This window comes from Dipodomys spectabilis, unplaced genomic scaffold (genome assembly GCF_019054845.1).
Source record: "Dipodomys spectabilis isolate Male_0828 unplaced genomic scaffold, ASM1905484v1 ptg000203l, whole genome shotgun sequence".
Lineage (NCBI taxonomy): Eukaryota > Metazoa > Chordata > Mammalia > Rodentia > Heteromyidae > Dipodomys > Dipodomys spectabilis.
Window position 1 is genome coordinate 4704504 of NW_024870880.1, and position 10606 is coordinate 4715109.

The 10606-nt window shown below is 36.3% G+C and overlaps 1 non-coding gene across 1 annotated transcript; it reads left to right on the forward strand.

The window, feature by feature from the left end:
- The first annotated feature begins 8339 nt into the window (after positions 1–8339).
- Positions 8340–8442, forward strand: LOC122122070. The gene has a single exon (XR_006150106.1). It is a non-coding gene; the product is annotated as a U6 spliceosomal RNA (small nuclear RNA).
- Positions 8443–10606: the final 2164 nt, after the last annotated feature.

Sequence of the window (10606 nt, forward strand, 5' to 3'; positions counted from 1 at the left end):
AAGCTGAAGGCTAAACAAGCTCTCCCATAGAAAGCATTTTAGTATTCCAGTGAACAGTCTTAGGCTACAGAGTCACACCAAGTGTATCATCTCAATACAGAGAGTTTGGACAGAGAGGGAAAATCCAAGCAAGGAAAGAGATCTGAACACATGCAGCTAGCTATGGCTGCAGTGGCAGATTTGGTAGCAGAGACAGTCTTAGCAGCCATAACTACAGATAGAATCTGGGACAAAGGTGCCAGATGTGGCAGGCAAGCGGATTCTACCCAACACAAGCAAGAACTGACAAGGAGCAGATATCTTCATCCTGCAGATCACAGACCAGAAACTGCCCAGGAACAAGACTCTGGCATCAGTAGAACCCTGATCTCCTCATTCCTTCTCAGGAAGCAGAGGAGGGAAGGAAGGTCCCTTACCACTGGAGATCTGTGTCTTTGATACTAACAAAGTCCCAGCTGAGCAACTAGCTCCAATTCAGGCCTTGGAAGAAAACAAAAGAGTCATTTAGCAGGTCACAGGAATCTGCCCTGACCTGCCAGGCTCAGCTCCACCCAGGGGAAAGTCAACCAACCCTGACAGAGAAAAATCTGCCCCCTGAAGAGTGACTTTCATCACTGGGTAAACATAGCCAGAGGCTGCCCCTCCCTACAGCAGCCTAGACAAACAAAACTCAGTAAACATAAACCCTGAGAATGGCTCCAAGCTGGGCTCTCTGAGAGTCTCAGGAGCTAGCCCAGCAAGGAAAAGCTACTGATTGCTGAAAGGCCTTAACTCTACCCATAACCTAGTCTCATGACAGCATCTCCAAACTAGAGGAAACTCCCATCTCCCTCTTTTGGGATACTCAAAGCAAATCTACCTCCCACTGAACTAGCCTGGGAGGAGGATCACAAGACAATGGGATTGGCAAAGCATTTTTCTGCCTGCTCAAACAAACTGACTTAAGAGAACAATCAAGCCACAGGAATACCACAAGCAGACCAGAGACTCCACCAAGAGACTGGTTATGGACATGGGAGATACACAATCATCCCAATGCCCTCATTCCCCCCCCCCCAAAAAAAATCAAAGAACTCTTTTTTAAATTCAATTTTATTTTTTTATTGTGAGAATACAGTACAGAGGAGTTACAATTACATGGGCAAGATAACGAGTATATTTCTTATCAAGCGTTTTTGCCTCCTTGTTGTTTCCCCTTCCCATCCCTTCCCATACTTCTCCCCTCCCCACAACGGCTCCTCCCCCACCCCCCACCAAAGTTGTTAATTTCGTTTTTCTACATAGTGAATTGTACATCTCATTGTTGCAATCAAAGAACTCTTATTTGAACCATTTAAAAAATTTTTAATTTTAAAAATTGTTTTCTATTAATCTTATTTTCCTCCCATAATGTTTATTGTAGGTGTATACGTGTGTGTGTGTGTGTGTGTGTGTGTGTGTGTGTGTGTGTGTGTGTGTGTGTGCACATGCGTTTTTTATCTCCTCTGAATTTTTGGTCCTTTTTACGTTTTCTTTTCATTTTTTTCTTTTTCTTTTTTTGCGTGACAAAATTGCTGTTTGGCTCATTCCCAGATATATACCTGTCGTTGATTATTAGACCTTATACCCCATTGTGTACACATTTAATCCAGAAATTTATTACTCAATTCACAACCTCTTAGACTTAAATTTTTAATAGCAGTATTATCTCTTTATATGTATATAATTTTCAAGTAACTAATTTTAAGAATTTTTATTTTTTAGTTTTCATTTCTCCTTTCAATCCATCCCTTCTTCTCATCTTATCCTTTTCTTCTCTCAATATCATTTGTTTAAACTTACATAATTTTTAAGTGTTTCACTACTTAAATTTAAATTTTGGTTTTTCCATTTTTTCTTGTTCTTTTTTTTGTAATCTCTCTCCTATCATTCTATCCAAACCATTTCCCTCTTTAAGATTAGGACTTAGTAAAATACCACAGTTTCTCGATCCATCCCTCTACTGAGGGGCTTCTGGGTTGATTCCATATCTTAGCTATGGTAAATAATGTTGCAATAAATATAGTTGTGTTGGTAGCGTTAGTATGGTCTTGTTTGTGATCATTTGGGTAAATGCCCAAAAGGTAGATTGGTGGGTCATAGGGAAGTTCTAGGTGGAATCTTTTGAGGAACCTCCATACTACTCCAAAGTGGTTGAACAAGTTTCGCTCCCACCAACAATGGAGTAAGGTTCCCTTCTGGCCACATCCCCTCAAGGATCTGTTGTTATTAGACTTCTCTATTATAGCCATTCTAAATGGCTTGAGGTGTTATCTCAATGTTGTTTTGATTTGCTTTTCTTTTATGGCTTGGGAGGTTGAGCAATTCTTCATGTGTCTGTTGGCCTTCCTTCTTTCCTTTTCAGAGAAGTTTCTCTTGAAGTCTTTAGTCCACTTATTTATTGGGAAGTTGTTTCTTTTAGGATTTGTTGTTGGGGGATTTAATGTTTTGAGTTCCACATATATTTTATATGAGACCCTTGTATATTGTATGGTTAGCGAAGATCTTCTCCCAATCAATGGGCTTTCTATTGATCTTGCTAGCTATGTCCTTTGCCATGCAGAAGCTCTGCAATTTCATACAATCCCATTTACCCAACATTTCTTTGATTTGTTGTGCTTCTGGGTCTCTATTAAGAAAATTTCCGCCTCTACACAGGAGATTTACGGTATGTCTTACTCCATCCTGTAATGTTTTCAGGGTGTCTGCTTTGACTCCGAGGTCTTTGATACATTTGGAGTTGATTTGGTACAGGATGATATATAAGGATATAGCTTTAGTTTTCTATGAGTGATTAACCAATTTTGCCAGCACTTTTACTGAATAGGCTGTCTTTCTTCCATTCTATTTTTTATGTCCTTTATCAAAGATTAGGTACCTATTGGTCTGTAGGCTCATTTCTGGGTTTTCAATTCTATTCCATTGGTCCTGAGGTCTGTTCTTGTGCCAGTACAAGCTGTTTTGTTTGCTAAGGCTTTGTAGTAGAGTTTGAAATTTGGTATTGATATTACTCCAGCACTGTTCTTTCTGTTAAGGATTGCTTATGCTACTCACTGCCTTTTATCATTCCATATGACTTTTTGGATTGCCTCTTCTATTTCCTTGAAGAATGAGATTGAAATATTGATAGGTATTGCATTGAATTTGTAGATAGCCTTGGGAAGTATTGTCATTTTCACGATGTTAATCCTTCCAATCCAGGATCAAGGGAGTTTTTCACTTTCTAAGTTCTGTTTTGATTTCCTTTTTCAGGTTTTCAAAGTTTTCATCATGGAGATCCTTTACTTCTTTGGTTAAGTTAATTCGATGTTATTCTATTTTATGTGGGGTTATTAAGAATGGAGTTGCTTTTCTGATTGCAGCCACGCTTTTCTTATTGTTGGCATACAGAAAAGCCACTGATTTTTGAGGGTTAATTTTATACCCTGATACATAGCCATAGTTTTGAATCAGCATGAGTAATTGGGGAGTGGAATCCATGGGATTCTTTAAATACAAGATCATGTCATCTGCAAAGAGGGAGTGTCTTACTTCATCTTTCCCTGTTTGGATCCCTTTTCTGTTTTCATCTTTTCTTATTGCTGTAGCTAGGCATGCTAATAGTAAATTGAAGAGAAGTGGAGAGAGTGGACATCCTTGTCTCGTTCCTGAGTTATGAAGAAATGTCTTTACTTTTTGACAATTAAGTATAATGCTGGCAGCAGGTTTGTCATATACAGCCTTTATTTTATTGAGGAATGTTCCCTGGATTCCTAGTTTATCCAGAAACTTCATCATAAAGTGGTGTTATTTAATTGATTTGTGTATATTGAACCATCTTTGGATCCCTGAACTGAATCCTGTTTTATCATGGTATGTAATGTTTTGGATGAATTGTTGAATTGTTTGGCCAAAATTTTGTTGAGAAGTTTGGCATCAATGTTCATCAAAGTAATGGGTGTATAATTCTCTTTCTTTGATGAGTTCCTGCATGGTTTTGGGATGACGGTTTTGATGGCTTCATAGAATTAGTTTGGTCCTGAGATTTCTCTTTCAATTTCATCGAAGTGTTGTAGGAGTATTTGTATGAGCTCTGTTTTGAAAGCCTTGTAGAATTCTGCTGTAAATCCATATGGTCCTGGGCTTTTCTTAGACATGAGGTCTCTTACTGCTTTTTCTATTTCAATGCTTGATATGGGCCTGTTAAGATGGCTTAATTCATTTGCTCCTTTTCAGTTGTTGCTGTTGTTGAGTTGAATCTGCTCATCCAATGTGTCTGCTGCCTTTGTCCTGGACCCTCTCTGTTGTAGGCATGGCGGGTTGGCTATGGCCACCACCAAAGCTGCCTCAGCCATGGCTACAGCAACTGTTCAGATCTGTCTCCTTCCCTGGATTTTCCCTCTCTAGCCAAACTCTGTACTGTGATTGCACACTGGGTGTGATACTCTAGCCTAGTACTGTTCACTGGAACACTAAAATAGCTTTCTATGCGAGAGATTGTTTAGCCTCCAGCTTCTTCTCCACCGTCTTCCCCCACTTCTTATAAGCATTTTCTTATTATAGATTATTCTAGATTAGCTATATTATGATAGATAATGACCAAGATTGACAGAAAGGTGAAGGAAAATTGTCTACACTTCCATGAGGTTCTGACCTGTGTTTCACAAAATGTTATAAAAGCTCTCCATGAGAAATCTAGCAGCTGCATTTCTAAATAGTCTTTGTGTACTTACACTTTCTGATAATGTTTCAATTCAAGTACTTCTCCTTAGAGTCCCATACCATTCAATGATGCTGTATTAGATCTTTGTTACATCTTGAGGACAGCTCTTGGTGATTAAATTTGTGCTTTTCAAATTAGCTCTCGCAATTCCATCCACAAAATGCAGACAAAAATTATCTAAACTAAATTTGTATCTGTTGATAGTGAAAATATTTTATTTTCCATTACAAACATAGAATGTAGTAAAATTTTTCACAGAAATTACACTGCACTAGGTTGTGGGCAGATTCTAATGAACATAATAAACTGTGTTTATGTAGAGAATTTGAGCTTGCAAAATTTTAATATGCCTGTGCTCCTAAAACCAATACCTTACTTATATTGAGTTACAAATACAACTTGTTATAAGTAAGTTTTCCTTGTACGTTTTTAATACATATTTTATTGTAAAGAAACTGTACACAGAGGTTACAGTTACATAAGTAAGGTAATGAGTACATTTTTATTGAGCATTGTTACAACCTCCTTTGTTTTTCCCCTACTATTCCTTACCTTCACACATCCCCAACACCTCCGTACATCCCCCTCTAATATTATCTTGCAAATCTCATTGTTACAATGGGTCAACCTGTATACTTTCCTTGTGTCTTAAATGAAGAAATGCTGGCTTGTTTCATGCTGATTCTACTTGTGTAGACACACTTAAAAACACTTTCCAAGTCCAAAAGCAAATAAATGAAATGCACATCATATTTTGTGAGCTGGTATAATTGTGTTCTACACATTTATTGACAGGTTACAAATTATTCTCAAATTTCAATACATAAAAAACTTTCTTTTTTCTTATTTTCGTTGCCAGGACATCGGCACAACCTCAGTCAGCATTTCTCACTTTAGACATTTCATATGGTTTGGTTAAATTTTGACCTGCGCTCCAGTCTTCTGAGGAGCCACTCATCTGCTTAAGAATTGATGCTGGCTGTTGGAAAAGAGCCCAAGGAACGATGCCTTTTAAAGCCTTATAACTTTATTCTTAACAAGGATATTGTCCTACTAATTTGGCTGTTGAGAGTGTCTACAAGAGCAAGGATTCCATGGGGAGCAGGGAGACATCATATGACCTATACTTATTGAGATTTCTGAGCCACTTGCTATCACTTGTACTGCATTTTTCAAGTCGAATATCTCTATACCTACAAGTTGGAAGAGATAAGAGGAGTGGTAAAAGAACTCTTAGAGACAAATACATCTTCAACACATTTATTTCCAAGCAGTCTGTCTAAGGCATATTGAACAACTAGTACAACTTATGTTTGCTATATATGTGTCTTTTTCCATTTCTGCATGTACATGTGTGTACGTATGTGTGTATTTGTGTGTATAGTAACATTCATGTTTACATATATGGGCCGATATACACATATATGCATATATAAATAAATATACAAACATAAATATATGTTCATATATATCAGGTGTTCATTGATTTAATCTAGAATTCCCAGCGCATTGTCCTTATCACAAAGTGTACATGATAAACTGCTCTAAGTATCTGTGCTATATGAGGTGTATCCTTTGTACTCACTTCCCCCATTACCTTGTTTTTCATCCCTGTGAACAACTTCAGCCTACTTTCCATAGGATAGCGTTGTTTTTGTTACTTACTGATAATAAAAGAAAAAGGTTGTTTGTAAAAGAAAAAGAATTTTTAGGACCCAGGCTAAAAGTATCTTATCAGTCTCAATGATTCGTATGAGATAAAATTTATAATAGTACTAAAAGTGAAAAGGAATTCCTAGATCTGTTGTTTTGCCATTTAGAATGGCAAAGAATAATTTCATGTCACTGTTATAACTCTTAAAGAATGCAAGGGTAACTGATGGTCCTTATCATGTTCCCACAAAACCAGTGGACCCTGAAGGATAATAGTAGACCAGAAGAAATTCTAAGTAGCAGACAAGGAGCATGAAAGAGAAAGAGCAGAAATGAGAGAGAGTGAAAGAGAGAGAAAAATATCATAATACTTACAGTGCGTAACAGATAAACAAGAGGTTTATGAGAATATTCATACTGCTATCTTGAGACTCTACATATACATTTGAAGGTATTTGATGTATGATAACTCATCAACATAAAATATAAAATGATTTTGATAAAAAATAAAAAGACTCAGAAGAAATTTTAAATGCAAAAACATTCTTCACAGAAGCAAACTCTCAGAAATATTTCTTGACTTTGAAAAGGATAAATTGGCTGTAGTTAGTATAAATTTAGAAGTATGACAATTCACAAAAATATAAAAATGTGTTCACATATTTCATTATATAACCCAAAGCAGAAAGCAAATATTGTTCAGATGATTTTTTAAATCACAGTTTCTCAGGTGCTGTGAAGGTGGCTCAGTGGTAGAGTGCTTGCCTCGCATGCATGAGGTCCTGGATTTCATGCCTCAGCACGACGTAAGCAGAAAAATGTGAAAGTGGTGTTGTGGATCAAGTGATAGCGCTAGCCTTGAGCTGAAGAGCTGAGGGACAGTACCCAAGACCCAGAGTTCAAGCCCCACAACCAACAAAACCAAAGCAAAAAAAAACAAAACATAACAAAACAAAACAATTTTGTAGCCTCAATTCTGTAATAACACTACTTCAGCTTAGGGTTCAGATTTAGGTGTGGACATTTATTAACACTCCTGATTCAGACTCCACTTGATAAAATTTTTAATCAATATTTTGTTTTTAGTTTTGCTCTTTGTACATTCACATGCACCTATGAAATATGGTATGGCCATCCCAATAATATTCTCAAAGTACCTCTCAATCACTACTCACAAAAAATTGTATTACATTACAACAAGGAAAAATGCTATAAATAAAGAAAACAATAATTAAATATTAATGATTACTAAAATAAAAAAGAAAACAATTACCAGGGTTTTCAGTATTTGAAGTGTACACAGTTGATTTTACTATTTTCTCATATTCTTGTACATATTCTGGTTAAAGCTATGAGTAGCTTTTAAATTTACCCACTAAGATTACTATTTATAGTTCATCTCACCATTTGTATGTGGCTTATATCATTATTTGTTCATCACAAACATATAACATAAGGGAGCCCTAAAGTTTAACAGAAACTGTGTAATTAAAATTTTACCTCTTCACTCTTCTTCTTTACACAGTCTTTGCAACTTATCACTAGTAAAGTTTCTATAAACTATGAAATGTACATACTTACTAGTACATGCTACCAGAAAAATTATATACTTTATCGAAAAATTTTATGACCTGCGAACAGTCTTGATTTTGCCATATATAAGCAAATCCCAAAATGAAACATATTTAAAACATTAAAACTTTTAACAAACCTTAACATTTGCTGCAATGATCATTATGACAGGTGCCTTGTGTGGAATAATTGAATTCTTCTTCCTACACATCTCATGAACAACAAATATCTGGAATTATTTTGTTTTTGGCATGTCAATCTTGACTTTATTCTTAAATGTGTGCTTATGTAAGAAATACATGGTTCTAAAATTTCACAATTCTTTTTAACTTATTTGTGTTGAATTGTCTAGTTTAAGAAAATCAATTACACTTTACATATAAAAAAATGTTCTGTGCTCAATTTGGCTGCACATACACTAAAATTGGAACATACAGAGATTAGCATGGTCCCTGCACAAAGATGACATGCAACTTAGTGAATCGTTCCATATTTTTAAAACAACAGATGCTGGAAGGGATGTGGCCAGAAGGGAAGCCTATTGCATTCTTGGTGTGAGTGTACACTTGTTCATCCACTTTGGAAAGCAGTTTGGAGGTTCCTCAAAATACTCCACATAGAGCTCCCCTATTACACAGCAATCCCACTTTTGGGCATTTATCCAAATGATCACAAACAAGTCCATACTAAAACAACCACCACAGCAATGTTTATTGTATCATTATTTGCCATAGCTAAGATATGGAACCAACCCCGATGCCCCTCAGTAGAAGAATGGATCAAGAAAACATTCTGTGTGTGTGTGTGTGTGTGTGTGTGTGTGTGTGTGTGTGTGTGTGAATGTACACTTACACAACCACTTTGGAAAGCAGTCTGGTGAGTCCTCAGAAAGCTAAATATTGACGCTCCTTATTGCCCACTCATACCACTTCTAGGCATCTATCCTGAAAAACAGGTACCAATATTCAAGGACACATGCACCTCCATGTTTATCACAGCACTGTTCACAGTAGCCAGGATATGAAAACAACCCATATGTCCCACCAGAGATGAATGGATCCAAAAACTGTGGTAACTATACACAACGGAATATTTTCCAGTCATTAGAAAGGACAAAATAATGGCATTAGCAGGGAAATCAATCAACCTACAAGAAATCATGTTGAGTGAGGTAAGCCAAAAACAAAGAGACAAACAGCACATGGTCTCCGTGATAAGTGGATTTTAAATCCAAAATGTAAGGTGATATGACAAAATTAACAACACTTAAGAAACCAAGGACTTCCACTCATCTGATTGAATCACTACTAAATAACCCCATTCTGCTGATCAAATGTGCACACTGAAGTGAAACCAGGAAGATGACACAGAACTAGAGGGAATCAGGGAAAAACATACAACAGCTGGATCCATCAGCTGCAATGGACATTGACCAAAATGTCCATTCCCTTCACTGTCACTGAAGGGAAGGAGGGAACAAGTGGGAAAGAGGGAACAGCTGACGCTCTGCAAAACAAAAGAAATGTAAATATTTCAAAACAAAAGAAGTATACATATGGAAGAAATAACTCTATTGCAAAGCTCAGAGAACTCATAAATGTTGTAGACCATGATAGACAATTTACTCCATCAAAGTTAGAATGTGTTTGTGACTTTAACTAAGCATCACTATCCCACAATATTGTGAAATTTGGGAAATTATGTAACCACTTAATCACAAGAAAAACATTTGAAAAAATGATGAAGGTGGAAAACTAAGTTGCTCTAAAAAACAAAAAAGGAAAATGTTCTGTGTGTATATGTGTACACACACACACACTCACATATTACATATATATAAATATATATATATGTATATATATTAATTCTATGCCTCCGTCAGAAAGAATGACATTGCCCAATATGTTAGGAAATGGAAAGACTTGGAAAAAAATTATATTAACTGATGTAAGCCAAGTCCAAAGAAACATAGGTCCCATGGTATCCCTTATTTGCAATAACTAGTATATGTCTGGGATAAGCAGAAAAGTTGAAAAAGCTATGTGTATATGATAGATAAGTTGATGTTAAGCTAAATGACCCCCAAGATAGAGACAGAAGTGGTTTTTCTTTTTTGCTGTTGTTTCTCACATATTTATAATGTAAGATGTGATTTTTTATATGTTCCTCCCCAACAGTATAACCCCCGTTTTCAATTTATTTGATGTTGGTGCATCTGCATCTTGTATATACACTTCTCTAATTTGGGGAGGGAAATGGAAAAAACAACATGCTTAAATAGGAATAGAGTTTGACCCATTGTATAACAATAGATGCACAAGACATTATTTTGAAAAACGAACTTTATAATTTAGGTTGGGGACATTGGGTGGGGCTTGTGGGTGTGAGGAGTGTACTTGTGGAGGTGGAAGGGAAGCAATGGTGGGGGGAAAACAAAGGAGGAGGTAACAATGCTTGATAGGAAATGTACTTATTACTTTGATCATGTAACTATAACCCCTCTGTACAGTATTTTTACAACAAAAATGTATAAAAATGTTTTGAGATGGAAGTTTATTTTGCCTATTTTACCCATATAATATCGTTAACAAAGAAATTAATGCAAAATACTGATATGAAGATATTTTGAAAAAGTGAGTGTGTGTGCATTCCTGCATGTTG